This window comes from Helianthus annuus, chromosome 10, assembly GCF_002127325.2.
Source record: "Helianthus annuus cultivar XRQ/B chromosome 10, HanXRQr2.0-SUNRISE, whole genome shotgun sequence".
In the NCBI taxonomy this organism is placed as follows: Eukaryota; Viridiplantae; Streptophyta; class Magnoliopsida; order Asterales; family Asteraceae; genus Helianthus; species Helianthus annuus.
In genome coordinates, this window is record NC_035442.2 from 9788666 (window position 1) to 9815042 (window position 26377).

Genomic DNA, 26377 nt, shown 5'->3' on the forward strand with positions numbered 1-26377 from the left:
TACACGACATATATACTCACAAAACTGATACTACCAGCTAAGTCCTCAATGCTCGATTCTTCGATGGCATAACTAGACCCCGTCGGGTGAAATAGTACTATACTAGTCGTGGTGGGACGTCACGAGTATAAGTCCTAGCATACATGCAACTAGCATCACGTATATCTATGCAACACTTATTCGCAAGTGATAAATTGACAATTTGAATCATTCATTTGATAAGTTCGGTTTATAAGGAATGTATGTTACACCCAAAATTCGATAAAAAGGTCAAGTATACTCACAGTGCGTATTTGGTTGGATTGACGGGATGATGCCCGAGAATGCCCTGATTTCAGACTGATTACATGAGTATTGGACTACGTGTTAAACGATAATGAAGTTCCCAAGGTTTGGTCGGATGGACGGTTCGATCGAATGGGCTGTTCGATCGAATGGGCTGTTCGATCGGAAGGGCTGTTCGATCGAATGGGCTGTTCGATCGAATGGGCTTTTTGATCGAATGGGCTGTTCGATCGAATGACCTGTTCGATCGAATGGGCTATTCGATCGAATGGGCTATTCGATCGAATGGGTTGTTCGATCGAATGACCTGTTTGATCGAATGGGTTGTTCGTTCGACTGGCCCGTTCTGCTGTTTTCGACAATTTTACATGCTTTCGATGGTTTTGGTCGAGACGTTTTGTTGTAACGTGTTGAACAGCTGAAATCCCATCAATTCCGACTTGTTCTAACGGCCGGAAATCACCCCGTTCCATCAGAACCGGCCGTTCTTGGTGGTTTTTTCCGTGTTTAACCCGAAATTGGTTGTCTCATCGTTAAGAATCAGATCTTTGACCAACACGACACTAAAAATGAGTAGAAGGTCAGTATGAGCTCTGGTTCTACCGTTTTTAAGTATAGATCTGATGTGAAAACCTTGATTATTCTTGCGGAATTTCTTAGATCTGAGTTGTTCTTGGTGGAATGAGGCCAACACTTGAAGTTTATAAGAACTTCATGATGACATCACTCTAGAACATCTCAAATCCATAACTTCTTGATTGGAAAACATAGATTTAGGCGAGATTTATGTAAAATCGTATGGAAACCATTCGGATCTGAGTTGTTCTTCATGGGATGACATCACTCTTGAAGAACTCCATGGTGACATCACCCTAGAACACTCCAAATCCGTTGATTTCACGGTTAAAAGTCGAAAATCGAAAGGTAGAAAGATGAAAGAATGCATATAGATCAAGGAAGTACAAGATTTGGGTTAAAAACTTACAAGAATCGCGAGGAATCGAGAGATTAAGGGGCTGGAACGTCTTGGTCGAGCAGCAGCAGTAACAACAAGTGTTTGGGGTGACTTGTAACACCCCGAAAAATATTAATGTTATACTTTAATAAAAATACTAGTAGTAAGTTAAGGTAAAAGACTAGGAAAGATAACCTAGTTAGTAGAGTCTTAACATAACATGACCAAAAACCTTTGTTTTATAACCCATGTTAAATTGAGGGACCAAATGTGTCAATTCTGGAACTTAATTTATTACTAGTAAAATAACACACCAAACACACACCTAAGTGTGTGTTTGATCGACCAGAACCAGGAAACAAGAGGGGATTTCCCTCAAACCCTAAAATTCACCAAAATTCATCAATTGAAGGTGCAAATCGAGTCCAAATTGAAATCTGAATATAGATTTGTGATCACCTTGACTAAGGGATCGTAAGGTATGTAAAATTTCATGACTTGGTTCTACCTTAGATTTTGGATAAAATCATAGGATTCAAATCTGGTCATGCATGATGTTTGTTTTAATTGAAATAGTGTATAAGGATGAACTCTAGTAGATTCCTTGCTGAAATTTGGTTTAATCATTGCAAAATTCATGATCACCATTAGAGGTGATATGTGGGTTTTGTAGAAAGGTATGAAACATTAGGATTTGGATGTGTCCTAGAGTAATTCAAGCTTTATGAACAAAATTCAGAGATTATTGGTGTAATGATTTAGCAAAATTGCCTATGTTGATGTTTATCATGGCTAAATGATGAATGTTAAGCTTAGTTACAAATTGTAAGGAAACATGCACACAAGATGTTTGATAAAATGCCTAAAAGACACTAATCGACACTAATGTGGTGTTGGTAAAGTAACAAGCTTAGTTATGAGCCGAATGGTTCTAATGATAATTGGCTTGTATGTTTTTAGGCAATACGAGTGAGGCGTCGGGGAGTCAAGCCGGTACGGACGCTCGCTTAAAGGGAAAGCTTTAAGGTACGTAGTTGACGCTACTATAATGATGATGATATAGATTTCTTATATTGGTTGCTAGTTTAAACAATTTAGAATCGTGTTGGTTTGGTTGTCTAAAATGATGGATTTCATAATGGCAACCCCAAATGAGTAAATAATTGATGGGTACAAACCGGGTAACGGAAGTACCTCATCCGTAGTCCATAAACCCGGGTATGGGGTAATGGGAAGAATAGTAGAATCACGCAAACCGGTAATGGGAGCGTGTGTGTTGAAGCAAGGGATCCGAAATGGGTCGTACTTGTTGCGAAGGAATACTCCGTGCTGCACTTAGATGGCCGAACAGTGCAGAAATCGGTACAAACGGGTCAAAACAGCAAGTAGGAGGAAAATGCAGAAGCCACCGTAAATTACGGTACCACCGTAATTTACGGTGGAGGTCAATTCATTACGGCAGTTTTCTACTGCCTTACGGTAGAACCTTAAACATCCAGCTCTCACCGTAAATTACGGTGACCACCGTAATTTACGGTGGAGACCGGCTAGAAATGTTAAGTTTTGTTTAGGTTCATATTTTTGAACCCGATTTAAACGCACATTTTATTATGTGAAATTTGAGGGATTCTAACCTTGGTATTTTGTTAAATTTCCAGATTCCAAGTAAGTCAATCAAGCGGATGGTGATCAACTCAAGGCTTATGAACCGAACACTTTCAAGAAGATGATCTTCACTTTTGTTTTAGGAGTTCATTTTGTGAAAACTTTTGTAATGAAAGAATTACTTATGTGTCCTTAAAGTTTAGTGGTAGTTTTCAAATACTTATGTACTAAACGTTTTAAATGACTATGGTCTTTCTTATCTAGTTGGTTAAAATATGACTTATTTTAAGTAGAGTGTTACATGTTGGTATTCAGAGCTAAGGTTAAAGAGAATTGTGTTCGGTTCAAGGCTTGATCAACATCCGGTAAGAATTTACTTAAAGTAAATTAAATTTAAAAAGATTAAAAAGGGTAACGATTTATTGTGTATGGGAGGAGTATAGTGATATACTCGAACCCGGGAAGTACACTTAGTATAGATGATAAGGCAAAGTTATATACTTGGCCGGAAAATAAGTACGAAGTCTCATGTAAGAGCATGAGAGCGATTGAACAAGATTATTTAACGGATCATTTTAACATTTCAGTAAGAAGATGTCGGGAGGTGCTAGTAACAATGTTCTAACCCTCACTACCGACGAGTTGAAAGAGAAGATTGCCGAGGAAGTTGGTAGGGCCATCGAAGTCAGTCTACCAAGATTTGTGGAAAGAATGCAAAACACCTTACTTTCGACTATGGAAGAAAGAATTGGTGAACTAAGAGAAGATCTTACCAGTGATAGGGGCAAGGCTAAGGAAAAGAAGGGTTGTTCTTACAACAAGTTTATGGCGTGCAAGCCCCCGGTTTTCAATGGAGAGGTAGATCCAATTGCTTGTCAAAGGTGGATAAGCGATATTGAAGGTGTTTTCGAACGAACGCATTGTGATGAAAGTGACTTCGTGGCGTATGGAACTGGCCAACTTAGAGGCCAAGCCAAGGATTGGTGGGACAACCTCAGAAACGAAAGGGGTGTTGAAACAATAAGGGCGATGACTTGGGAAGCTTTCAAAGTACCATTCCTCAAACATCACAGCCCCAAGGCGGTGATAAATAAGATAAAGGAAGAATTCATGCAATTGAGGCAAAAGGGTGAAACCGTCGATAAGATTACGGGAATGTTCATGGATAAGCTCAAGTTTTGTGATGACTTGGTCAAAACTGAAGAACAGAAAATTTATTATTATCACACCATGCTTAGGGCTGAATATAGGGAGTTCATGACTCCCTCACATTATGAAAGCCTTACCGATATAATCAATGCGGCGCGGGAACGTGAGATTGAACTGAAAAGGCAAGTTGAAAGAGGTGAAAGGAGGGCCTTGGATGAAAACCCGAGTCCCACAAAGAAGCCGAAGGTAGCTGAATCTTCGAAGAAAGGAAGTGCAAAAGGAGGATCTCCGAGTTGCAAAACATGTGGACGCACTCATAAAGGTGAATGCTATTTCAAGAACAAACCTTGCGTGGCATGTGGCAAGATAGGGCATGGGGTTGCAAATTGCCCCGACAAAGTAACGGTGTGCTATAAATGTTACCAACCGGGTCATAAAAAGTCAGAATGTCCGGAATTGGTGGGAAAGAAGGAGAGTGCCGACTCTAGGGATGAGACCCCAAAGGCTAAGGCAAGGTCGTTCCAAATCACTGCTGCGGAAGCAAAAATGGAACCCGACGTGGTTACAGGTATCTTTACTATAAATTCGATCCCCGCACGTGTTTTATTTGATACAGGTGCGAATAAGTCTTTTATTTCACATAGATTTATTCAAAACCCCATGTTTACATTAACAAAATTACCTATGCCAATGGAAGTAGAAGTAGGTAATAACAAATGTTTTCTTGTTTGTGATGTATGTCGGGAATGCAAATTGAATATCGATGATGAGGAATACTCCATTGATTTAATACCCATGTCCATGGGTGAATTTCAAGTGGTCGTCGGAATGGATTGGCTATCCCGCTACCATGCTAAGGTGATATGCTTACGTAAGGAGATACACCAAACGTCTCCGAGCGGAAGGCGTGTCATCATTTATGGGGAGAAGGCTTGTAATCCCGTGATATGCTCAATAGTAGAAGCCCGCAAGTGTATATTACACGGGTGTAAGGCATATCTAACTTATGTGCGGGACGTCGAAAAAGAAATGCCCAAAATTGAAGACGTACCTGTGGTGCGTGATTTTAAAGATGTCTTTCCCGAGGATCTCCCGGGAATACCACCAGAGCGAGAAATAGAGTTCGGGATTGAACTAACCCCGGGTGCTAAACCGGTTGCTAAGGCACCGTATAGGTTGGCACCTTCAGAACTGCAAGAGTTAATGTCTCAGTTGCAAGATTTACTAGAGAAGGGATTCATCCGGCCTAGCGTGTCTCCTTGGGGGGCTCCCGTGCTATTTGTAAAGAAGAAAGACGGGAGCATGCGGATGTGTATTGATTACCAGGAGTTAAATAAACTCACGGTAAAGAATCGATACCCACTCCCGAGAATTGACGATTTATTCGATCAATTACAAGGCGCTAGCTGGTTTTCAAAAATCGATTTGAGATCGGGTTACCACCAATTGAGGGTGAAGGAGAGTGATGTACCAAAAACGGCATTCCGGACACGATACGGACACTTCGAGTTTCTCGTAATGTCGTTCGGATTAACGAATGCGCCCGCGGCCTTCATGGATCTCATGAACCGGGTATGCAAGCCGATGCTCGATAGGTCAGTGATTGTTTTCATAGACGACATCCTCGTTTATTCAAGAAACGAGGCGGAGCACGCTGACCATTTACGGGAAGTATTGGAAGTATTAAGGCGGGAAAGATTGTATGCTAAATTCTCAAAATGCGCCTTCTGGTTACGAGAGGTGCAATTCCTAGGGCACGTCATAAGTGCCAAAGGAATATTGGTGGATCCGTCGAAGGTGGAAGCGGTGTCAAAATGGAACCCTCCAAAGAATCCATCCGAGATTAGGAGTTTCTTGGGGTTGGCAGGTTACTATCGGAGATTCATTCAGGATTTCTCCAAGATCGCAACGCCGTTGACCAAATTGACCCGCAAGAATGAGAAGTTCGTCTGGGGAAGCGACCAAGAAAAGGCATTTCAGACATTAAAGGAAAAATTAACCTGTGCACCGGTGTTGACTTTACCGGATGGTACGGAGGATATGGTAGTCTACTCGGATGCATCGCACCTAGGCCTTGGGTGCGTACTAATGCAAAGGGGAAGGGTGATCGCCTACGCCTCTAGGCAACTTAAGCCGCATGAAACAAAGTACCCAACTCATGATCTCGAGTTGGCAGCCGTGGTCTTTGCCTTGAAAATCTGGAGGCATTACTTGTATGGTGTGAAAAGTACTATTTTCACTGACCATAAAAGTTTGAAGTACTTTTTCGATCAAAAAGAGTTAAATATGAGGCAGAGACGCTGGTTAGAAGTGGTGAAGGACTACGACTGCGAGATCCACTACCACCCCGGAAAGGCTAATGTGGTGGCGGATGCCCTTAGCCGAAAGGACGAATGCGTTCCAATACGAATACGATCTATGCAGTTAGTAGTAACTTCAGGCTTGCTCGACCGAATTCGAGAAGCCCAAACCGAAGCGTTAAGGGAAGAAAATTGGAAGAAAGAACGCATAAAAGGGATGGTAAAAGACCTTACGGAAGGAAGTAATGGGATGAAATGCCGAAATGATCGGATTTGGGTCCCAAACACCTGTGGTGTTAAGAGTCTTTTGCTTGACGAGGCACATAAGTCTCGCTATTCGATCCATCCCGGGGCAACTAAGATGTATAGGGACTTGAAGCAAAACTATTGGTGGCCGGGGATGAAAAGGGATGTGGCTAAATACGTGGAGAAATGTTTGACTTGCTTACAAGTCAAAGCGGAGCATCAAAAACCTTACGGCAAGTTGCAACCATTAGATATTCCGGTTTGGAAGTGGGAACAAATTACAATGGACCTGCTAACCAAGCTGCCCAGAACTAGCCGTGGTTTCGATGCCATTTGGGTAGTTGTGGATAGACTAACCAAAAGTGCCCATTTCATCCCTATCCGAGAAACTTATACGTCAGAGAAGATGTCAGAAGTGTACACTAATGAGATAATAGCACGCCACGGAGTGCCGATATCCATCGTGTCCGATAGGGATACCCGGTTCACTTCAAATTTTTGGCGCGATTTCCAAAAACAAATGGGAACCAAATTGTTTCTTAGCACCGCGTACCATCCTCAAACGGATGGTCAAAGTGAAAGAACAATACAAACGTTGGGAGATATGTTACGGGCGTGCATAATTGACTTCGGGGGTAGTTGGGATATTCACCTACCGTTGGTTGAATTCTCATATAATAACAGTTACCACGCAAGCATCGGCATGGCTCCGTATGAATTGCTATACGGAAGGAAGTGTCGAACTCCGGTATGTTGGGGTGAGGTTGGTCCGCGTGAACTTGAACATAAAGATGTAATCGGACTCACGAACCAAAAGATCGATATAGTCCGAGCCCACCTAAGGGCGGCCCAAAATCGACAAAAGGCGTATGCGGACAAACGAAAAAGACCGATTGAGTTCCAAGTTGGTGATAAGGTTATGTTGAAGGTATCACCATGGAAAGGAATAATCCGGTTTAGAAAAAGGGGGAAGTTAAGCCCAAGGTTTATCGGGCCCTTCAAAATCATCGAGCGAGTCGGTAGGGTGGCTTACCGTCTCGAATTGCCCCCAGAATTGAGTGGGATACATAGTACGTTCCATGTATCACATCTCCGGAAATGTCTAGCTGATGAAACCGCGTATATTCGTTATGACGACATCGAGATAGATAATAGTCTCAATTATGCGGTGAAACCTATTGCGATTCTAGACCGTAAGGTGAAAAGCTTAAGGAACAAGATGGTCTATCAAGTAAAAGTTAATTGGGAACACCGAAAAGGATCGGACACCACTTGGGAGTCTGAAGAGGAAATGAAACGACTACACCCTACACTTTTCGGTACGTATAAGAACTTCTGTCATATACATAAACAGGTTTCGGGGACGAAACCCTCTTTAAGGGGGGTGGACTTGTAACACCCCGAAAAATATTAATGTTATACTTTAATAAAAATACTAGTAGTAAGTTAAGGTAAAAGACTAGGAAAGATAACCTAGTTAGTAGAGGTCTTAACATAACATGACCAAAAACCTTTGTTTTATAACCCATGTTAAATTGAGGGACCAAATGTGTCAATTCTGGAACTTAATTTATTACTAGTAAAATAACACACCAAACACACACCTAAGTGTGTGTTTGATCGACCAGAACCAGGAAACAAGAGGGGATTTCCCTCAAACCCTAAAATTCACCAAAATTCATCAATTGAAGGTGCAAATCGAGTCCAAATTGAAATCTGAATATAGATTTGTGATCACCTTGACTAAGGGATCGTAAGGTATGTAAAATTTCATGACTTGGTTCTACCTTAGATTTTGGATAAAATCATAGGATTCAAATCTGGTCATGCATGATGTTTGTTTTAATTGAAATAGTGTATAAGGATGAACTCTAGTAGATTCCTTGCTGAAATTTGGTTTAATCATTGCAAAATTCATGATCACCATTAGAGGTGATATGTGGGTTTTGTAGAAAGGTATGAAACATTAGGATTTGGATGTGTCCTAGAGTAATTCAAGCTTTATGAACAAAATTCAGAGATTATTGGTGTAATGATTTAGCAAAATTGCCTATGTTGATGTTTATCATGGCTAAATGATGAATGTTAAGCTTAGTTACAAATTGTAAGGAAACATGCACACAAGATGTTTGATAAAATGCCTAAAAGACACTAATCGACACTAATGTGGTGTTGGTAAAGTAACAAGCTTAGTTATGAGCCGAATGGTTCTAATGATAATTGGCTTGTATGTTTTTAGGCAATACGAGTGAGGCGTCGGGGAGTCAAGCCGGTACGGACGCTCGCTTAAAGGGAAAGCTTTAAGGTACGTAGTTGACGCTACTATAATGATGATGATATAGATTTCTTATATTGGTTGCTAGTTTAAACAATTTAGAATCGTGTTGGTTTGGTTGTCTAAAATGATGGATTTCATAATGGCAACCCCAAATGAGTAAATAATTGATGGGTACAAACCGGGTAACGGAAGTACCTCATCCGTAGTCCATAAACCCGGGTATGGGGTAATGGGAAGAATAGTAGAATCACGCAAACCGGTAATGGGAGCGTGTGTGTTGAAGCAAGGGATCCGAAATGGGTCGTACTTGTTGCGAAGGAATACTCCGTGCTGCACTTAGATGGCCGAACAGTGCAGAAATCGGTACAAACGGGTCAAAACAGCAAGTAGGAGGAAAATGCAGAAGCCACCGTAAATTACGGTACCACCGTAATTTACGGTGGAGGTCAATTCATTACGGCAGTTTTCTACTGCCTTACGGTAGAACCTTAAACATCCAGCTCTCACCGTAAATTACGGTGACCACCGTAATTTACGGTGGAGACCGGCTAGAAATGTTAAGTTTTGTTTAGGTTCATATTTTTGAACCCGATTTAAACGCACATTTTATTATGTGAAATTTGAGGGATTCTAACCTTGGTATTTTGTTAAATTTCCAGATTCCAAGTAAGTCAATCAAGCGGATGGTGATCAACTCAAGGCTTATGAACCGAACACTTTCAAGAAGATGATCTTCACTTTTGTTTTAGGAGTTCATTTTGTGAAAACTTTTGTAATGAAAGAATTACTTATGTGTCCTTAAAGTTTAGTGGTAGTTTTCAAATACTTATGTACTAAACGTTTTAAATGACTATGGTCTTTCTTATCTAGTTGGTTAAAATATGACTTATTTTAAGTAGAGTGTTACATGAATGAGGGGTGTTTATAGGCAAGGGAGGAGGGTAAAGGAGAAGAAGTGGGCTGGATCGGTTGGCCCGCTCGATCGGCCGGCCCAACTGATCGGCTGGCCTATCCGATCGGCCGGCCCAGCCGATCGGCTGGCCCGTTCAATCGGGCGGCCCAGCCGTTCGGCTGGTCCGTTCGATCGACTGGCCAGCCGTTTGGCTGGCCCATCCGTACGAAAGCCTTTCGATCCTCGTTTTTGGTGCGTTACGATAGTTTGGGCCACGTTTCATATATTTATATTATTATTTATTTATTTATTATAATTAATCACAAAAGGGCCGCATATACGCATCTATATATATCCAATATCCGGTGCGATGATCGAGTTACGCGTGCCTTCGAGTGCGTTCTTCGATGTGATGTGCCACAATGATTATCGGGGTACTACTTTGCCCGTATTGCCGTCATCGTCACAATGGCTAGAGACATGGTACTCTCCCGATAGTCTTTGTTAGCGTTGTTTGTTTACGTTTTGACACCTCACGGTTATCGAGGAGGGTAGATTAAGCCCTCACTCAACATCATCCTGAGTGTTATAATTTATGAAAATAGATTTGTAATAGCGATAGAATATGCGTAATTATTCGATTATACTTCGATTTAGCGATATATCTGATATAGTTACATTATGATCCGAATCTCGGGTGCTAGGCGTAACGAGTGTATCGAGTAGTAACAACGCACGAAGGTGCGGGTTGTTACAGTAATGGACCGGGTATGTAGGGATGACAAAAATACTCGAGCCCGACGGGTATACCCGAAGCCCGAGACAAATGGGATGGGTAAACCTGATACCCGACGGGTAATGGGCCGGGTATGGGATTAGTTTTAAAAATTTTCGCGGGTATGGGTCGGGTATGGGATTAGGTGATACCCGACCCGATTTCCCGAAACCACATGCCCGTTTACCCGAACTATATACCCGATCATATACCCGGATTTTTTAATTTATATTTTTATTTTCCATTAACCTTTGTCTATTAGTGATTTATTTTAGTATGTTCATAATGTAAAAAAATAAATTTTCTTTTAGTATATATATATATATATATATATATATTTGATAATAGTATTTATACTTTGTATGTTATGAAGTATATACATATAAGTGTACTAGGCTATCACCCGGGAACATCCCGGGTTAGGAAAAAATTAATTTACAATAAACAAAAATACATAAATAACACTTTGAACCTCTAAAGTATCCTCTCCCTTCTCCACCACAAATTTTTAGTTCGGTTTCATAGGTATCCCAACTTTGCCTCCATATGTATTCAAAGTTTACATGTAAAGCTAATTCCCTTTTAATTCATAAAGAGATCTCTGTATAAAAATGTTTTCGAAACTCATACGTCAAAAAAGACACGCCATGGTGGATGAATAGCCAAAGGGGCCTATTGCCCATAAATTTTTGGATTGCACAAATTGTTTAATTCAACAACATATTTCTCCTCATCATCTGAAGCAAAGAAGTTAAAAAATCATACAATAAGGAAAATAAACTTCAAAGACTCAAATGACCACATGCATGATCAAATAACATTGGCACTAATACTAAACTAAAGCATACAATTTGCTTTGCTTCTTAATAACATTACATTATATTACATGATATGGTTATTTAAAAGCCCACTTTGTTAATGGTATAGTGTTAACTTTTCTTAATTGAATCACTAAGCTTTTTTATATTATAATTTGGCCACAAAATTTTTTTCCATAAACTGGTATATTTTGAAACTTTACGTTTATTCCAACACTTTATTTATACGTAATTTAACACCCAGAGACATGGCTGCGTTGCGCAACGTCCATGCCATGTAGCGTTTGTGGCAGCCGCATTGCATGTGTGTTTATCAAGTTGTGAATATACAACACAATCAAATAAATGTTAGGGCCTGTTAAGCAAATGGCCAAGGTTAAGTTATTATAATGGTTTAAATTATAACATGTATCATTCATTAAAACACCTATATACATAACATAATCTAAACCCAAAAAAGTAAATGATAAATTACATATTTGCACCTAATGATACAGCCCAAGTAACATCCATGAAAAGGACAAACAGGTATACAAGATGAAAAGGACAAACATTTACACAAGATAAGATATGATGATATAGCATCAATTATATGTTCTCATGAGTCGCTCCAACTATCATTGTCATCTTCATCATCATCACTTCCATCAAATGCCTGACGAATTGCATTTGCTTTTTCTAAAATGGCAGCTACCCTCAAGTTCGTCATGGGGCCCCGAATAACAATGGGCCTGCTTTTGATAGTTGGCTTCAAGTTGGAGGACTGCCCAAACACAAGTGTTATTCAGTCAATTATTTTTAATAATTTTGATACGGGTCAAAACAGACCAGGGTGTATCGATACGAAACATTTTAGTCCAAAAACAAATATATATTTTTTCAGGTAACTGTGATATGGGTCAAAACAAATATCTATTTTTTCCTAATAAAATGTAAAAATTATGTAAAATAGAAAACAACATGAAGCAACTTAAATTTGTACCTTGGCCCGGATCTGTTCAAGAAAAGTGTGTCTTTCCTCTTCCTTTGGGAAGAGAGGCGTTGCTCATTCGGGGACCTTCCTCAACTGCATCACACCTTCAACCCAGACACAGTTTTCCGCGTATCAAATAAACATGAATACGTAATTTAAATGTGGTTTTAAAAATCGAGAGGTGCACTGAGGCAATATGGTTCTTGAAGCCGAGGGGCAAGGCGAAGGCATCATGTACGCAAGGCGCAATATTCTTGTATAGCTATTCTTATAATTCTCATATGTTTCTAACTTTCTATCATCACGTGCCCAAAATTTAAATATAAAAATAACCTCTACATTATTAGCGGATATTATATATAAACTTGCGGATATATATAATATCCGCTAATATACATATGATTTGATATATATAACCTCTATAAGCTATTTGTACAACCTCCTGACGCACAAAATCTGCATATGTACAAAGACGTGCTTTTTTAAAATCAAGATATAAAATGAAAAACATGAAGAACTAAAGTAGTACGACAACATTGAATTACCTTGACTTTGTCATAAGGAGCAACTGCATCAATGGGCGGAGTACGAGCTCGTTGAACTTTCATTGACTGTATATCGTTTCGCAGATCATCATCACCTGAAGGAAGTGAAGATGTGCTTGATAACCTATTCATATCTGGTCCAGAAGTCGAAACATTTTGAGATTCCACACTATCAGTTTGAATATAATATGTTACCACCTGCAAAACGATACATTTTAAGCAAAGATCAATTAATAAGATCTTTTGATTACTGAAAAGCATCCTCTGACCAATCAAAGAGAGATCAATAAACAACATACCTTATCAATGAATTTACCCAAATGGGTTAAAATCAGTTTGAATAGAATATGTTACCACCTACAAAACGAAGTTAAGGAAATGAATCAATAGTTTCAAGGAAATAGATAAACAAACCTTCCCAACAGTCTCTGAGATAGCGACTGCTACATAAGTAGGCTGTCACACCCCGACCACGTGTAACAACAAAACGTGGCGGAAACGTCGGGGAGTGTTGTAACAGAATCATTGTTTCATAACACATGGAAATTTAAATATAGTTTTATTGATTAAATGAACTCGTTGTTCTATTACAATCACATAAGTACTACTATGAACTTCCAAGTTTTAAAGTTGCTAAGGCACGAGTCCATCCTAAATGTAGCATGTATCAACAATCATCTCAAGACAGCACCTGAAACATGTGTAAAAATAGGTACGTCAGCATAAAAATGCCTGTGAGATACATAGGTTTTGTAAAAAAAGGGGATTCATGACTTATGCTTAAGAAAATGTTTAGTCATGAACCTTGTAACTTGCTTTGTCTTGTAAATCATTTGAAAAACGATAGGATCAGATGATATGTATAATTAAGAGAGCAATGTATGGTTAACTGAATAACCATGTAAAATGAGTTTGTATAAGTTAAGTTGTTTGAAAAACAATGTTTTAATAAAACGTTTATGGTATATATAAAATATACCTTGGCTTTAAGAGAGTTGAATAAGTAATATATTAAAATATATTTCAGTTCCAATATTGTTAACCCAAGTGTACTAAATAACGCCACGGTATGTAATGCAATGAAAACACTTATATATAAGAAGTACCAGCGGCGTATCTACCATGTTTTCATCACATTACACTCGTTCCGTTATCTAAACACTAACCAAAACTAAATTGTTTGATAGATAGTATACTAAATATACTTTAGTTGTTCAAAATAATAGTTTTCAGTAGTATATTACAAGTATACTTTGGATTTATAAATAACACATTAAACCATGTTTTAGTTTTGTAACTAACATATCAGTATATGCTTTGGATGTGATAAATAACATATTAAACTATGTTTTAGTTATGTGAGTAACAGATCACAATATGCTTTGGATGATTACAAAATATATGTTGGTTCTGTACAATACCACACCTGAGAGTATATCAAACTATACTTTTTGGGAGTATATCAAAATATACTTTAAAGGTGCGATTTAAGAATTCATTCAGACCTGGTGCATCAAACTACACCTTTGAGACTATAAGGATACCACAAAGGAAATCCCTATTTGGATGGAGAAACAAATTGGTTTCAGACATTCCATGACAACAGGAATGGGGTGTCTAGTCCTATAGCGCTATATCATACTACCAATCGGTCTGGTGAACAAAATAAGTACTATTCCAACGATTACTTTTGTAATCTTTGAGAAATCAGTGTTTAAACCATAGATAATCAATCAGTTTGTAAAAAGATATGTATAATCAATTATACTTTGAAATCATGAAAATAACAGATAGGTACACATGCTTCACCCCAAAACAGTTGAAAACAGTAGAAGAGGGGAACTATGTACTCACCTGAGATTGCTTTGGATTCCTTGTATAATAACCGGATAATGCTAAAGATCACGGAATATCAACGGCACCTAATAGGTAGCTTATGTTAATATACTGGACCAAATCGGAAGGATCGGACAGTACGCGGGTTCGTAAACCAAACGAGTATGGAGACTCGTGTAATATGGCTTAGCAAAGCCTACATACTAAAATGAAACCTAATCTAAGTGCTTACGGTCCATCACGACCCGTTTAGGTAGCTTATGCTACCCTAACGCGTCGTTCGCGTAGAACGCGCTCGGAACGCCTAACATCGTGACCACAAGGTATAACCTCGGAAGGTTATAGCTATGGTCACCTAATATGTTTGGTCGGATCCTAATGACCGACCAAAAGGGTCGGGTTCGAAAGCATAAGCGATGGTTTAGATCGCTTACCTTACGACCCTATATAAGCACTAAACTATAAGTGACGAGCTAAGCATGTTAGAACATGCTTAACTAAGTTTAGAAACAGGTTTGACATCAAAACAAACGGCTTTGATGCCCACGAGTAGTTTGGTTACAAAATATGCAAGAATGCACATTTTGGCCGAAACTACGACTCGTCACCGAGCCTAGATAGCGTGGTGATCAGTAGGTATGGTCACTACGGACCATGACCATCGTGATCACGCTCACGTTATGAAGTTCCATGAACTTCGCATCGACCATAAGCTGGTCAATGCAGAAAGTCAACAAAACGTTGACTTTCGGACTCGAAAAGCGAATAAAAGAGCGAAAGAAGACTTACGGAGGGTCCCCGAGTGCTAATCAAGATCCAATAGCTCAGGTATGAAGCATAAGCATCAACTTAGAGCATTAGATCTGATTTGTGGGTTTTTACACAAAAGGGGGGGGGGGTATTTATAGGAAAGGTGGAACCGTTAGGATCGTTTTATCGAATAACGTGCTTTGATCTCGTGCGTACACGTGTCCCATGCTAGATTCAGTGAATTTGCCCCTTGGCCTTTCATTTGGGTGAAAAGGCCTTCGACCCTTTCGCGATCCGAAGAGCCAACTGCATTAAATGCATACATTGAATCTGTCTGATAGTCCCACGCGCCCCGCGTAAGGATTTGGACAATCCTTACGCGCCCCGCCTAAGGTCCACAGATCAGAAATTTCATTTTTGGTCCCTGCACTTCAGAAACACGTATTTTGGCCCATTTTTGGCACGTTTAAGCCCCGTTAACCTCATTTCAAGGCTCTAAGATGAAGTTAAAGTGTAGGGGACTTGAAATATGCTCAAAAATATTCCGGATGTCGGTTCGTTTGGTCGTACGATCGCGATGTTCGCTTAATTACGACGGAATGCGCATAAGCGCGAAAGACGATCCAAATGACGCGACGAATGGATTTTTCTCATGCCAAACACTAAGGCATAATATTAGGATGCTTACATAAATTTTTGGATGTCCGGATGTATTCAGAACGTAAGTTATGCGCGAAAGTGCAAACTTGTGCACTTTTTGACACTTTTAGTCCCTGAATGTTCCAAAAGTTTGTTTTAGCATACCAAACCCCTCAAAGCCTATTTCTAAGCTATGTAAAGGATATATATTTGGTATGTTTAACTTATGGACATGTTCCGGAATGTTCGTTACAGTTCAAATTGGCATACTTTCGCAGTTTGTCAAGTTTAGTCCCTGTAAGCGAATTAACTTGTTTTTGCCATACCAAAGCCTTCAAAACTTATTTCTAAGTTATGTAAAGGTTATTTAAGGTATGTTAAGTGTATGATGGTCTCCCGGAGTATTTTTCGCATTAAACTGAGTACGTTTATGCACCAGTTTGCGTATAATTCTCCAGAAAGCGTTGTAGAGTATGAAATTGAACAAGAATTGATATGTGCAAAGCGTACACATATTTATACAAATCCCAAGCATGAAATACAATATTTCCTTGGTTTGGCATTTGTTTGATGGTTGAAGTGACACAGGTGTCACAGTCTCCCCTACTTTAGGAAATTTCGTCCCGAAATTTAATTCTAGAGGAAACTCGTGAGGACAGCTGTGAAGGTTTCGCCTTATAATAGATCCATTGAACCCTTAGGTAAAACCCTGGGCCATGTAAGGATTCTTTAGCGAATTTGTTAACCCTCAGAGTGAATTCCTTGAAATAGTAAAACATGAAATTTTGAACTACTGATTGACGAACGTTTCTTATGAAGGCTTATCATAGGAAAACTTGGTGTGTGATTGAGATCAGAATTGGGGGAGTGTGAGAATAAATGACATTGGTCGAGGTCCGAGACTTCTCCCGTATCATTATTCTTGTCACTAGGTCTTAACACATGATGAAACTTCCTGTGGTTCCTGTGCACTGAATTCCATAATTATGTAGGCCTCCATAATTACGTAATTCCTTGCACAGTCCGCACAGTCCATTTCATAATCCGTAGGAAAAATTACTTGAATAAATATGAAGCGATTTGACTAGACCACCAAAGGATCCTTTTAATTCGATCAACGAACGATCTTTTTAACTAGATCAACACATGATCTTCTTAACTAGACCGTCGTACGATCTCTTTAAACAGACCGCTTAAGGGATCATTTTTTTTTTATATCATCACATGATATTTCTAATCAGATTTTCAAAATCAATCTGTTTAAGCAGACCTTTCAAGAGGTCCAATTATAGAATAATACTTTATAACCCGAGGGACTTAACTACACTGTTGAAATCCATTAAGGGTTTAAGATAGTATCTTTGGATATCCCATTATGAATCTCTCGTATGAAGATATGAAAGATTCTATGAGGATTTGGATGGATCACATACAACCACAAAACATGTAAGAAAATACATAAGCACAAATTTAGTTAACTTGATTCTTTATTTTGTTATCCTTAGGTATGGATATTAAGGCACACTAGGAATCCAACCTATGGATTTCATTTGGCACTTTAACGATTTATGAAGATCTATCTATAAAGATAGAGGGATTCTCAATAAGTGTTTGACTTTGTTTCTTAAAAGAAACGAGAGTTTAAGGTTCTTGGGGAGATCACAAGTGATCATAATATGACAGAACCATACGAGTAGTTTGTCTTTGGGTTGACATCATAAAGTTGCATCAAGCATTCACACAAACGCATAAATTTTGCAGAAATAAAAACAACAAATCTTTATTTATGTAACAACGGAATTGTCTTGAAGTGTCAAAAGATAGCAACTAAGGTAATACAAAACACTAATTGTTCACTGCTGCATCATTGTTCATGTTTGCCTCATTGATGTTGAACACTCGTCCATGCGCTGGAGGTATGTTAACAAGCCTTGGGCAATTGTTCCTGTAGTGGGTAAGGTCACCACAGTTATAACATGACCCTGGAGGGAACCGTGCTTGAACAGCAGCAGGGTTTGCAGCAGCTTGATTTGCATAACGACAAACATTGATCAAATGTCCCAACCGCCCACAGTGGGTACATTTGTGACACTGCTCTTGCTCTAGATGATGACGGTTGCATTTGTTGCACAACGGTGCAGTACCAACATAGTTTTGTCTTTTACGAGGTTGTGTTGGCTGGTTTGGTGCAACTTGTTTGTCTTGAGCAGTTACAGCGTAGCTTTGAGAGGCTTTGCGCTTTTTCTTCTTGGGCACCTCAGCACTTTCTTCCTTTGTTTCCACATGAGCAGTCTTGTCAGATGGTCTTAAGTCGCCCTTCCGAAACAGCTTGTGCTTCCTGATTTGGGATTCAGTCAGAGTGGCAGCCAATTCAATGGCTTGTCTGACAGTAGTAGGGTTGCTGCCAGTAACGATGTCCTGAACTACGTCAGGAAGCCCATCAATGTATTTCTCAATCGCCTTATCAAGAGGCGTAACCATAGTAGGGCATAAAAAGCTCAATTCCTCATAGCGATCAGTATAGGCTCGATGTTCCCCACTGTCTTGCTTTAAATCATCAAATTCCCTTTCTAGAGCCCTAAGCTCATGACGAGGACAGAACTCCTTCATCATAAGAGCCCTAAGCTCGGCCCAAGTCTGTGCTAATGCAACCTCTGCACCACGGTCTCTCATAACCCCATTCCACCATGTAAGAGCCCTCTTCTGAAACACACTCGAAGAAAACTCGACCTTGCGATTTTCAGGACACTGAACGTGACGGAAAGTGTTCTCAATGCTCTCGAACCATTGAAGAAGACCAGTTGCTCCCTCAGAACCATTGAACTTGAGCGGTTTAGCTGAGTTAAAAATCTTGAAATTGCATGGAGCATTGTTGTTGTTGATGGCTTGAGTTATTTGAGCATAAAGAATTGGGAAGGCAGCAGCCATTTGTTGCGCGATGATTTCCGCCAGTTCGGCATTCGCCATCTGATTGTCGCGTCGAGGAGGCATTCTAAAAGAGGAAACATGAGAGGAAACGAGTGAGAGAATTAGACGAAAAGAATGAGATGGAACAAATCTGATGAAAGCAAGGATAGTGGCCGTCTGTCTGTTACTACAAAGCAACACACGACCTGGTGATTAATCAAAGCAAATAGGTCAAAAATAATGTATCGCGAAGACATGCTCGCCTATAAGTGGACACTCACCCCAAGAGTTCCCAGGTAAGAGTGACTGGTCCGATTATGTGGATTTGTACGAACACTCTAGCCTTAGACAGAAAACTCAGGGTACAGGCACCCACCCTTCCAGTTTGCATGTGTTCACAATATTTAGACCAACTTTGACGAGAGTTTTGAAAATTCAAAGGGGTTCAAAACCTTATAACAGAGGGTTCAAAACCTAGTAATCAATCATCCTAGAACAGATGATTAGTTTTCAAAGTGGTTTTGAAATTTATGTTCTTGTTGCGGTCGCCGCCTAAGGATAGGTGACGGTGTTGTTTTATGACTAAACGCAAGTAAACTCGCGTTAGGGTCCTAGGAAGGTTATAGACTAGGTCAAAGCATTACTAATAACCTAATTCCCTATAACCATGAGCTCTGATACCAACTTTTCTGTCACACCCCGACCACGTGTAACAACAAAACGTGGCGGAAACGTCGGGGAGTGTTGTAACAGAATCATTGTTTCATAACACATGGAAATTTAAATATAGTTTTATTGATTAAATGAACTCGTTGTTCTATTACAATCACATAAGTACTACTATGAACTTCCAAGTTTTAAAGTTGCTAAGGCACGAGTCCATCCTAAATGTAGCATGTATCAACAATCATCTCAAGACAGCACCTGAAACATGTGTAAAAATAGGTACGTCAGCATAAAAATGCCTGTGAGATACATAGGTTTTGTAAAAAAAGGGGATTCATGACTTATGCTTAAGAAAATGTTTAGTCATGAACCTTGTAACTTGCTTTGTCTTGTAAATCATTTGAAAAACGATAGGATCAGATGATATGTATAATTAAGAGAGCAATGTATGGTTAACTGAATAACCATGTAAAATGAGTTTGTATAAGTTAAGTTGTTTGAAAAACAATGTTTTAATAAAACGTTTATGGTATATATAAAATATACCTTGGCTTTAAGAGAGTTGAATAAGTAATATATTAAAATATATTTCAGTTCCAATATTGTTAACCCAAGTGTACTAAATAACGCCACGGTATGTAATGCAATGAAAACACTTATATATAAGAAGTACCAGCGGCGTATCTACCATGTTTTCATCACATTACACTCGTTCCGTTATCTAAACACTAACCAAAACTAAATTGTTTGATAGATAGTATACTAAATATACTTTAGTTGTTCAAAATAATAGTTTTCAGTAGTATATTACAAGTATACTTTGGATTTATAAATAACACATTAAACCATGTTTTAGTTTTGTAACTAACATATCAGTATATGCTTTGGATGTGATAAATAACATATTAAACTATGTTTTAGTTATGTGAGTAACAGATCACAATATGCTTTGGATGATTACAAAATATATGTTGGTTCTGTACAATACCACACCTGAGAGTATATCAAACTATACTTTTTGGGAGTATATCAAAATATACTTTAAAGGTGCGATTTAAGAATTCATTCAGACCTGGTGCATCAAACTACACCTTTGAGACTATAAGGATACCACAAAGGAAATCCCTATTTGGATGGAGAAACAAATTGGTTTCAGACATTCCATGACAACAGGAATGGGGTGTCTAGTCCTATAGCGCTATATCATACTACCAATCGGTCTGGTGAACAAAATAAGTACTATTCCAACGATTACTTTTGTAATCTTTGAGAAATCAGTGTTTAAACCATAGATAATCAATCAGTTTGTAAAAAGATATGTATAATCAATTATACTTTGAAATCATGAAAATAACAGATAGGTACACATGCTTCACCCCAAAACAGTTGAAAACAGTAGAAGAGGGGAACTATGTACTCACCTGAGATTGCTTTGGATTCCTTGTATAATAACCGGATAATGCTAAAGATCACGGAATATCAACGGCACCTAATAGGTAGCTTATGTTAATATACTGGACCAAATCGGAAGGATCGGACAGTACGCGGGTTCGTAAACCAAACGAGTATGGAGACTCGTGTAATATGGCTTAGCAAAGCCTACATACTAAAATGAAACCTAATCTAAGTGCTTACGGTCCATCACGACCCGTTTAGGTAGCTTATGCTACCCTAACGCGTCGTTCGCGTAGAACGCGCTCGGAACGCCTAACATCGTGACCACAAGGTATAACCTCGGAAGGTTATAGCTATGGTCACCTAATATGTTTGGTCGGATCCTAATAACCGACCAAAAGGGTCGGGTTCGAAAGCATAAGCGATGGTTTAGATCGCTTACCTTACGACCCTATATAAGCACTAAACTATAAGTGACGAGCTAAGCATGTTAGAACATGCTTAACTAAGTTTAGAAACAGGTTTGACATCAAAACAAACGGCTTTGATGCCCACGAGTAGTTTGGTTACAAAATATGCAAGAATGCACATTTTGGCCGAAACTACGACTCGTCACCGAGCCTAGATAGCGTGGTGATCAGTAGGTATGGTCACTACGGACCATGACCATCGTGATCACGCTCACGTTATGAAGTTCCATGAACTTCGCATCGACCATAAGCTGGTCAATGCAGAAAGTCAACAAAACGTTGACTTTCGGACTCGAAAAGCGAATAAAAGAGCGAAAGAAGACTTACGGAGGGTCCCCGAGTGCTAATCAAGATCCAATAGCTCAGGTATGAAGCATAAGCATCAACTTAGAGCATTAGATCTGATTTGTGGGTTTTTACACAAAAGGGGGGGGGGTATTTATAGGAAAGGTGGAACCGTTAGGATCGTTTTATCGAATAACGTGCTTTGATCTCGTGCGTACACGTGTCCCATGCTAGATTCAGTGAATTTGCCCCTTGGCCTTTCATTTGGGTGAAAAGGCCTTCGACCCTTTCGCGATCCGAAGAGCCAACTGCATTAAATGCATACATTGAATCTGTCTGATAGTCCCACGCGCCCCGCGTAAGGATTTGGACAATCCTTACGCGCCCCGCCTAAGGTCCACAGATCAGAAATTTCATTTTTGGTCCCTGCACTTCAGAAACACGTATTTTGGCCCATTTTTGGCACGTTTAAGCCCCGTTAACCTCATTTCAAGGCTCTAAGATGAAGTTAAAGTGTAGGGGACTTGAAATATGCTCAAAAATATTCCGGATGTCGGTTCGTTTGGTCGTACGATCGCGATGTTCGCTTAATTACGACGGAATGCGCATAAGCGCGAAAGACGATCCAAATGACGCGACGAATGGATTTTTCTCATGCCAAACACTAAGGCATAATATTAGGATGCTTACATAAATTTTTGGATGTCCGGATGTATTCAGAACGTAAGTTATGCGCGAAAGTGCAAACTTGTGCACTTTTTGACACTTTTAGTCCCTGAATGTTCCAAAAGTTTGTTTTAGCATACCAAACCCCTCAAAGCCTATTTCTAAGCTATGTAAAGGATATATATTTGGTATGTTTAACTTATGGACATGTTCCGGAATGTTCGTTACAGTTCAAATTGGCATACTTTCGCAGTTTGTCAAGTTTAGTCCCTGTAAGCGAATTAACTTGTTTTTGCCATACCAAAGCCTTCAAAACTTATTTCTAAGTTATGTAAAGGTTATTTAAGGTATGTTAAGTGTATGATGGTCTCCCGGAGTATTTGTCGCATTAAACTGAGTACGTTTATGCACCAGTTTGCGTATAATTCTCCAGAAAGCGTTGTAGAGTATGAAATTGAACAAGAATTGATATGTGCAAAGCGTACACATATTTATACAAATCCCAAGCATGAAATACAATATTTCCTTGGTTTGGCATTTGTTTGATGGTTGAAGTGACACAGGTGTCACATAGGCCAAACAACAACTGCGATTGAATTCAAGAAGGCAGTGAATGGTGCAGCGCAAAGAGCTATAGTAATCCCGGCTACTGTAAGAGTCCAACCCTGAATTTAAATAGAAAGATGTGAATACAACAGTTGGAAAGTATCATTTACGGGTCGGTTTTTGTGTAAAACTAAAACTAAACCGAAAAGTTTGGTTTTTTTGGATTCCAATCCGTTTGGTTTCAGTTAACTTATTTTTTGGAGAGAGTTTAGTTCGGTTTTGGTTAGTCGAAATGTGGACATTTCCAATTTACCAAAAAAAACTACTTAAAGCTAGCATTATAAAAAAATATAAAAAATTAAATGATTGTGTTAAAAAGTACCGCCTTGGTTTGGACCAAAAGAATTACGAATAAAATGAGCTCGTTTTAGAAAAAAGGTATAATAATAGGTTTTAGAAAAGGTATAAAAGTGGGTTATCCCACTTTATATGTTTTTGTATGGCGGATAGTGGTGATCGATAGGTAGAGGTGACAGCAGGTCAGCAAGGGTGCAGGTAACTGTGATGGCAGTTGTGGCGGCTTAGAGCCTTAGACAAGTAGGTGGTGGCAGTGGGTGGTGCTGGCCCATTTGGGCCCATTCTACGTCAAAGTGATCCATGTTGATCTATTGTATAATTTGAATAGACCCAAATCAACATATTTACTAAACAAAAGTTATCTAAGTCAACCCATCTTTCTAAAGAACGGGTCATGATTAGCACCTGACCTGACACATTTTGAACCGCACATAAAAATTACTATTTTTGCCCAAACCCAATCTATCTCTTTTACCACCTCTTGAGTCTAAAAATAGTATCAAATTACCTACAACAAAATATTATAGCCACCCAAATACCGTAAAAACGACGATAAAAAGTTTTGAGATTACCTTGATATGAGCATCTCATTCTTGACATCACTTATAACTGTAGGCTCAAAAAAATTAAACCCTAGGTTATTCCTCTTACCACTTACAACTTTTGCTCCCTGAATCAAACAATATTTTTATATTTAAAAGAACAAAAAGTGACCAAAAAAATGTTTAGGGTATTAACCTGACCCGTTACCCAACTCGCCCAACTCCGCCATCCAGTTAAATTTAGGCAAGAATGATATAAATACCCCTGAGCACAAATGGTGGTTTGTACAACTCTTGCCCTTTATTTTGACATGAAATAAAATCCATATTTAAGGACCTTGCAGCAAGACATGCAGCTCCAGCAGCGCAGTCTGGTGGGGCTTGAACTGTAGCGAAATGAAACCTATAAAAGAAGAATCAAGTTTAAAAAAGTAACATGGAATGAAAAGAGCGAAAAATATTATTCACAATCATCTAAAAATGAAACATATATTATAATCTTGCGTATCGGGTATGAAAAGCCCACATGAACTTACCTTGCAAGTAAAGAATTTACAAAAAGTTATAAAAGAAAGTATACGATTATTGTTTTTTAAATTCATATAGTCCCAAAATTCTCCTTACCATGTTCTTGTGCAATTTCATTCCTATCGAGCAGTATTTCTTCGGTTTTATCAGTTGTGCAACCATAGACCGGTGCTCTCGGCTATGAATTAGAGTATTATACTGCACCATCATAATTATATTTGCAAACGACTCACCATTAAAAAAATTAATTTAAGGAAATTTCACATCATGATCATATAAAATAATATTGTACCAACAATACAATCTCTCCGGTACAAACCAAAGGCATCATCTCCTCCACCATGACCGCCTCCTCCGTTTCCTCTCGCAAGGTCAATTTTATCTCCAAACACTTCAATTTCGATCTCAATTGATCGTATATGCATATTAACTATATCTATTTTTCTCCCACTGGTTAGGTTTTAAGCAAAATTGCCACCAATAGACTTCAAAATGAGCTCACGGAAGAAAAAAGGACGCATGTACACCACATAAATCAATGTATGCCTTCTTTTATCTTTGATAAATGAACTAGCCTAAGACCCCGCGAGCTTCGCGGGTGGCTAAACACCAACTAAACACATAAAATAATTTAAACGTAGTAGCGTTAAAGTGTGATTTGTTAAGTCTAATATTTTGAGACAGTTGAGCACGTCCCAATAGTACATCTACATAATGTCCGTTACAAATTAAGTTTTTGTCAACTAAACCTTCATGATGTTTTCATGATGTCTTCTTTAACTCCACTATCGCATTCATCCTCTGACATTATCAATTCCAATCAGGACGACTTAGAATTTAAAGCTCTATTGCTAGATTATTAAAAATATACATGAAATTAATTTGAAAAAAAAAATAGATTCTTACTTCAGTGTAAGAACAACTCAAACGGGTTCTTAGAGATATCAACTGGTTGGCTACCCTCCAACACTTGATTTGCTATAAATCCCTTTTACTGTTATAGAATGGTTAGTCAAAAAGCAGCATTAAACTAAATCCTTTAAAATTGTGAAGTAAAAAATTATAATTTATATAAATTGAAATATTAAGGAAAATGTTAGAGAGTACATGAAAATGTTAGAAAATTGAAACTAAGTTACAATTATAAACTATTGAGTAAAAAAAATATGAGATCATGCAAAAGTAGTAAGAGATATTAAATAGCTAAAATGATTACACTTATATATCTATTCATTATTAGCTAAAAAACCAAATTTTAAATGGTAAACATCTTCATCTATACCATTTTCACTAAATTCTCGAACAAAGCTAATATCTTTCCTTTCTTCATGTGGTTGACTTTCCCTTTAATATTCTCTTCTGTCTTTAGCTATCGCCAAGCACACTGTATACAAAAAGGTTGTATTAGAGATTTATAAACTAAAAATAACAATAGAAATTACCAATATCATTGCGTATATTAACCTTTGAAAATTTGCTTACAAACCCTACAATGTTATACTTATCATAAGGCGTCCCACATGCATGAGATTGTCCTTCTATTGTACCCTTCTAAGCCATGTTTATTATGTGATGCCAAGAAAAACACATCTGCGAGGATAATATCACTATTACTAAAAAATTACCATTATAAATTGTTGAAACTAAAGCTAAAGTAGAGCATCATTTGTGAACAGATCATGCCGCAAGACTTTTACTCCATTCATATCTCCAACCTAAAACAGTAAAAAAAATCGTCATCGTCATCGTCATAAGGTCGACACATAGTGCTCTTGGAAGGCCAAGTTGCATAAAAAGGTTTCCAACTTAGATATAATTCTATTTTTACGTACCCCACTCTTTCTAGGAAAAAAACCCAAGTTCCAAAAACTTCGATTCACTTAATGATGGTAAACCAGTTTCAAGGTGCCACTTCAAAAAAAAAAAAAAAAAAAAAAAAAAAAAAAAAAAAAAAAAAAAACTCAACTGG

The 26377-nt window shown here is 38.6% G+C and overlaps 3 long non-coding RNA genes across 5 annotated transcripts; 2 read left to right on the forward strand and 1 right to left on the reverse strand.

Annotated features, from left to right (window-relative positions):
* Positions 1–1581: 1581 nt before the first annotated feature.
* Positions 1582–9625, forward strand: LOC110880697. 3 transcript variants are annotated; one of them, XR_002559420.2, is made up of 4 exons: positions 1582–1719; positions 2201–2266; positions 8780–8845; positions 9478–9625. It is a non-coding gene; the product is annotated as an uncharacterized LOC110880697 (long non-coding RNA). The 3 variants fall into 3 exon arrangements; XR_002559422.2 differs by lacking the exons at positions 8780–8845; positions 9478–9625 and adding an exon at positions 2899–3046; XR_002559421.2 differs by lacking the exons at positions 1582–1719; positions 2201–2266 and adding an exon at positions 8161–8298.
* A 2193-nt stretch (positions 9626–11818) lies between these two features.
* On the reverse strand, positions 11819–13324 carry LOC110880696. Its single transcript, XR_002559419.2, has 4 exons — positions 13121–13324; positions 12822–13019; positions 12286–12369; positions 11819–12066 (listed from the first exon to the last, which is right to left on the reverse strand). It is a non-coding gene; the product is annotated as an uncharacterized LOC110880696 (long non-coding RNA).
* Positions 13325–24685: 11361 nt separating this feature from the next.
* LOC110880694 lies at positions 24686–24896 on the forward strand. The gene is made up of 2 exons (XR_002559416.2): positions 24686–24779; positions 24867–24896. It is a non-coding gene; the product is annotated as an uncharacterized LOC110880694 (long non-coding RNA).
* Positions 24897–26377: the final 1481 nt, after the last annotated feature.